This window comes from Macaca fascicularis, chromosome 20, assembly GCF_037993035.2.
Source record: "Macaca fascicularis isolate 582-1 chromosome 20, T2T-MFA8v1.1".
Taxonomy (NCBI): domain Eukaryota; kingdom Metazoa; phylum Chordata; class Mammalia; order Primates; family Cercopithecidae; genus Macaca; species Macaca fascicularis.
The window spans coordinates 85,874,066-85,880,068 of record NC_088394.1 but is presented as its reverse complement, the minus strand read 5'-3'; positions in this window follow the sequence as shown (position 1 = coordinate 85,880,068).

The following is a 6,003-nucleotide window of genomic DNA, read 5'->3' as shown; positions in this document are numbered from 1 at the left end:
GAGGCAGGTGGATCACGAGGTCAGGAGATCGAGACCATCCCGGCTAACACGATACCTCGTCTCTACTAAAAATACAAAAAATCAGCCGGGTGTGCTGGCGGGTGCCTGCAGTCCTAGCTGTGTCCAGAATTGGTAGGTTCTTGGTCTTGCTGACTTCAAGAATGCAGCTGCCGACCCTCGCGGTGAGAGTTAAACAGTTCTTAAAGATGGTGGGTCCCAAGTTTGTTCCTTCCGATGTTCAGATGCGTCTGGAGCTTCTTCCGTCTGGTGGGTTCGTGGTCTCACTATCAGGAGTGAAGCTGCAGACCTTTCTGATGAGTGTTACAGCTCGAAAAGGCAGCCTGTCTGGAGTTGTTCGTTCTTCCCGGTGGGTTCGTGGTCTCATTGGCTTCAGGAGTGAAGCTGCAGACCGTTGCAGTGAGTGTTAGAACTCACAAACGCAACGTGGACCCAAAGTTTAGGCAGCAGCAAAATCTATTACAAACAACGAAGGAACAAAGCTCCCCAAGTGCGGAAGCACACCGCAGCCACTTGCAGCCCACTTTTATTCCCTTATCCGACCCCACCCACATCCTGCTGATTGGTCCATTTTACAGAGAGCTGACTGGCCTATTTTACAGACAGCTGATTGGTTCGTTTTGACAGAGTGCTGATTGGTGTGTTTACAATCCCTGAGCTAGACACAGCGTACTAGACAGAAAAGTTCTCCAAGGCCCCACCAGGTTAGCTAGACACAGAGTTACCTAGACACGGAGTACTGATTGGTGTATTTACAAACCTTGAGCTAGACACAGAGTGCTGATTGGTGTATTTACGATTCTCTAGCTAGACAGAAAAGTTCTCCAAGTCCCCACCAGATTAGCTATACACAGAGTGCTGCTTGGTGCACATACAATCCTCTGGCTAGATATGAAAGTTCTCCAAGTCCCCATCCGGCTCAGGAGCCCAGCTGGCTTCACGCGGTGGATACCGCACCAGGGCTGCAAGCGGAGCTGCGCTCCAGTCCCGAGCCGCGCCTGCCCTCCTCAGCCGTTGGGCTGTGATGGGACCGGGCGCCACGGAGCAGGGGGCGGCGCCCATCGGGGAGGCTCGGGCCGCGCGGGAGCCCACCGCAGTGGGGAGCTCAGACATGCCAGGCTGCAGGTCCCGAGCCCTGCCACGCTGGGAGGCAGCTAAGGCCCAGCGAGAATTTGAGTGCAGCGCTGGTGGGCCAGCACCGCTGCTGGCCCGGGTGCTAAGGCCCGGGTGCTAAGGCCCTCACTAAGGCCCGGGTGCTGGCCCGGGTGCTAAGGCCCTCACTGCCCTGGGCCGGCGGCGCCAGCCGGCCGCTCCGAGTGTGGAGCCCGCCGAGCCCGCGCCCACCGGAACTCGCACTGGCCCGCGAGCGCCGCGCACAGCCCCAGTTCCTGACCGCGCCTCTCCCTCCACACCTCCCCGCAACCAGAGGGAGGCAACTCCGGCCTCAGCCAGCCCAGAGGGGGGCTCCCACGGTGCCGTGGCGGGTTGAAGGGCTCCTCAAGTGCCGCCAGAGTGGACGCCGAGGCCGAGGAGGCGCTGAGAGTGAGGGCTGCTAGCACATTGTCACCTCTCACAGCTACTCGGGAGGCTGAGGCAGGAGAATCGCTTGAACCCTGGAGGCAGAGGTTGCAGTGAGCAAGATCGTTCCACTGCACTCCAGCCTGGGCAAAACAGTGAGACTCTGCCCAAAAAAAAAAAAAACAAAAAAAAAACGGCCGGGCGCGGTGGCTTACGCCTGTAATCCCAGCACTTTGGGAGGCCGAGGCAGGCAGATCACCTAAGGTCAGGACTTCAAGACCAGCCTGGCCAACATGGTGAAACCCTGTCTCTACTAAAAACATAAAAATAAATAAATAAAATAAACAATTAGCTGGGTGTGGTGGCACACGCCTGTAACCCCAGATACTCGTGAGGCTGAGGCAGGAGAATTGCTTGAACCCAGGAGACGGAGGTTGCAGTGAGCCGACAGAGTGCGACTGCACTCCAGCCTCGGCAGCAGGGTGAGACTCTGTCTCTAAATAAATAAATAAATAAATAGAATTATTAAGGCTGAACATGATGCTATTATGTGTTCTTTCAGACTGGTTGTCTGACATGAACCCAAAAATTCATGCCCTCTGAATTGGCGGAGACCAAGAGATTCCCCCCATGGTCCTGAAGTCAAGCCCTCCAGGACACAAAACAAGACAAGAAGGAAACCTCACCCAGTTTTTGTTCAGGGACCCACAGCAAAATTTGTAACTGACCAGTCTGCTGAGGCAGCTTGAACCACGGATTTATAAGGGTCCTGGCCACATTCTAAACTGTGTATCTCCTTCATGACAGAATGACACAGAAAGACAAATAAGACGAGTCACACAAATCCTTTTTCCTTTTTTTTTTTTTTTTTTGAGTGAGTCTCACTCTGTCACCCAGGCTACAGTGAAGTGGTGCGATCTCAGCTTCTCAGCTCACTGTAACCTCTGCCTCTCGGGTTCAAGCAATTCTCAGCTTCCTGAGTAAATGAGATTACAGGCACCCACCACCACACCAGCTAATTTTTGTGTTTTTAGTAGAGACGGAGTTTCACCATCTTGGCCAGGCTGGTCTTGAACTCCTGACCCCGTGATCCACCCGCCTCAGCCTCCCAAAGTGCTGGGATTACAGGCGTGAGCCACCACCGCGCCTGGCCCCTTTTTCCTATTAATCAAAACCTTCCAGAGGAGACAAACAGTTACTTCTACCATTCACCCACCGGGTTAGTGCAAAGAGAGAGGCAGAAGCCTGGCTGGTAAGAAATTATCTCCCTTTTAGGCCGGGCGCGGTGGCTCAAGCCTGTAATCCCAGCACTTTGGGAGGCCGAGACGGGCGGATCACAAGGTCAGGAGATCGAGACCATCCTGGCTGACACGGTGAAACCCCGTCTCTACTAAAAAATACAAAAAACTAGCCGGGCGAGGTGGCGGCGCCTATAATCCCAGCTACTCGGGAGGCTGAGGCAGGAGAATGGCGTGAACCCGGGAGGCGGAGCTTGCAGTGAGCTGAGATCCAGCCACTGCACTCCAGCCTGGGTGGCAGAGCGAGACTCCGTCTCAAAAAAAAAAAAAAAAAAGAAATTATCTCCCTTTTGCTGGCACACTGGGTTTCCAGGTTCCCTTTCTCTGTAGCTTTCAGCTGCAGAAAAACAGGGTAGTTTTTGGTGACCCTGCTGGCTGCACCGTAGCTGTGGGGGCCAAGGTGTGTTACTAAAGAAAGTCATCTTTTTTTAATTAATGGAACCACAGGCAAAAGCCTCTCAATTTTGCAACAGGCTACATGGGGGAAACTAAATTAACCTTTCCCATTCCAACCATCACAAAATACATGCACCAAAATCCAGACACTAGTCACCCTGCTCGGCGTTCAATATTGACCTGGCAAGGCTCAAACTTCCCCTGCTTTGGCCCCTGTTACCTTTGATTCACTCAAAGTGGGTGGGATGACCTCCGACCCAGAGTTTTTTGGACACTCTCTGAGCACAATAGAAGAAAGGAAAGTCGCCCTGAGTTAGGCCTGGTGAGCTTCCTTCTGGGCTCCCTGAATATGGTGGACCAGACAAACAGGGAGAGTCTGCGGAAACTACCATCAGTGCTCTCAGGGATCTCCTCTGTGTATACAAACTCACAACAAAGTAAAGACAAACAGACCGGGCGCGGTGGCTCAAGCCTGTAATCCCAGCACTTTGGGAGGCCAAGACGGGCGGATCACGAGGTCAGGAGATCGAGACCATCCTGGTTAACACGGTGAAACCCCGTCTCTACTAAAAAAAAATACAAAAAACTAGCCGGCCGAGGTGGCGGACGCCTGTAGTCCCAGCTACTCGGGAGGTGGAGGCAGGAGAATGGCGTGAACCCGGGAGGCGGAGCTTGCAGTGAGCTGAGATCTGGCCACTGCACTCCAGCCTGGGTGACAGCGCGAGACTCCGTCTCAAAAAAAAAAAAAAAAAAAAAAGTAAAGACAAACAAAAGGCCTCAGAGCCAGGATTCTAGACCAGATTACAAATCCAAAGATCATTTCTCTAAACAGCTCCCCTATTCTCTGTGCAACCGGGGAGAAACCTCCCCAAACCGAGGCTCCTCTTTCTACAATCTAGAGCCAGACGGTCCCCAGGACGGGTGGATCATGAGGTCAGGAGATTGAGACCATCCTGGCTTACACGGTGAAACTGCATCTCTACTAAAACTACAAAAAAATTAGCCAGTCATGGTGGCAGGCACCTGTAGTCCCAGTCACTTGGGAGGCTAAGGCAGGAGAATGGCGAGAACCCGGGAGGCGGAGCTTTCAGTGAGCTGAGATCGCGCCACAGCACTCCAGCCTGGGCGACAGAGTGAGACTCCGTCTCAAAAAAAAAGAACCAGTGCCATGTAAGAAGTGGTTCCAGCCACCACCCCTCCATGTGAAGGGATGGCTGGGCAGCCGTGCGGAGCAGCCGTGCAGAGGACAACCCCGAGAGTGAGGTGTGGAGGTGTCAGAGCTTGCAGTTGCCCCCTCCTGACACTGAGAAGCTAATACACTGTATCTAGAGAAAGGATCCCTTGCTGTTTCAGGTAGATTTGGGGTGATTTGTCACACAGCAACAGCTGGCAGAGGAGACAGATCCCTGGCCCTGTCCACGCTGGGGGTGTCAGGGCCAGAACTCGAGATGGTGGCCTCTGGGGCTTCTAGTCCTGGCACCTGAAGCTAGGGCCTGCAGTGCCCATGGCCTGTCTTCCTCTGAGCCCATTGCCACGTTGAAGGGTGATTCAAGAAGAAGGGGCTGCTCTAGGCCGGGCGCGGTGGCTCAAGCCTGTAATCCCAGCACTTTGGGAGGCCGAGACGGGCGGATCACGAGGTCAGGAGATCGAGACCATCCTGGCTAACACGGTGAAACCCCGTCTCTACTAAAAAAATACAAAAAACTAGCCGGGCGAGGTGGTGGGCGCCTGTAGTCCCAGCTACTCAGGAGGCTGAGGCAGGAGAATGGCGTGAACCCGGGAGGCGGAGCTTGCAGTGAGCTGAGATCCGGCCACTGCACTCCAGCCTGGGCGACAGAGCGAGACTCCGTCTCAAAAAAAAAAAAAAAAAGAAGGGGCTGCTCTCAGGGAACCACTGGGCAGAACCTGGGGGACTAAGGCCGCTGATGTCCGTCAGTTCCAAGGGGCGGGGCGGCAGGGAGGCAGCTGTGGAGGGCTCAGGAAGTCGGCCTCTCTGGGCTCCAGGCTCTTTCCCTGTAGGAGGATGTGGGGCACCAGGTGAGCAGCTCCACAGACCATGCCTTCCAGGTTCCTGTGTGGCTGGACACCAAGTATCGTGCACCCCAGGAAGGGGCGGCCAGGGGCAGGTGGACTGACATGTCCCTCCTGGCAGCCCAGGCCTGGGTCCTGTGGCTGCATCTCCCTAACCCCAGCAGCCCCTCTCAGGGCCCAGTCCCGAGACACCCAACACACCATCTTTTTCAGGCAGCGCTCAGGGCCCCCTTCCCTACCTCCCTGGTTCTCACCGGAGGCTTCAGGTCTCATGTCAGTTTCCACCCCAGCAGGGTCCACCTACCCCAACTTTCAGCCTACAGAGAAATCTCAGGGTACAGCCTGCAGACAGGTGGGAGAAATCTCGGGGTGCAGCCTGCAGACAGGTGGGAGAAATCTCGGGGTGCAGCCTGCAGACAGGCGGAGAAATCTCCGGATGCAAGCCACTCTGTGGGAGACCAGGGGAGGAGTGTGGGTTTGTTTCTAAGTCACAGGAGGGCTGCATCTCGGGGTCTAGAATGAGGCTTTATCTAGGTACTTCCCATTCCTTCTCTCGGGTTCCCCGTTTCCAGGGTCTCCCCATGGGCTGTGCCTTGAGACACCTTCTGGTCCCAAGTGCAGGCCTCTCTCAGCCACCAGCCTGGGAGAGGATGAGCTCTTGCCTGCTCACCCGGGCTCCATCGACACCTCCACCCACGGGACACAACTTTCCAGAATAAAAGGAAATCTCTGGCACCAAGCA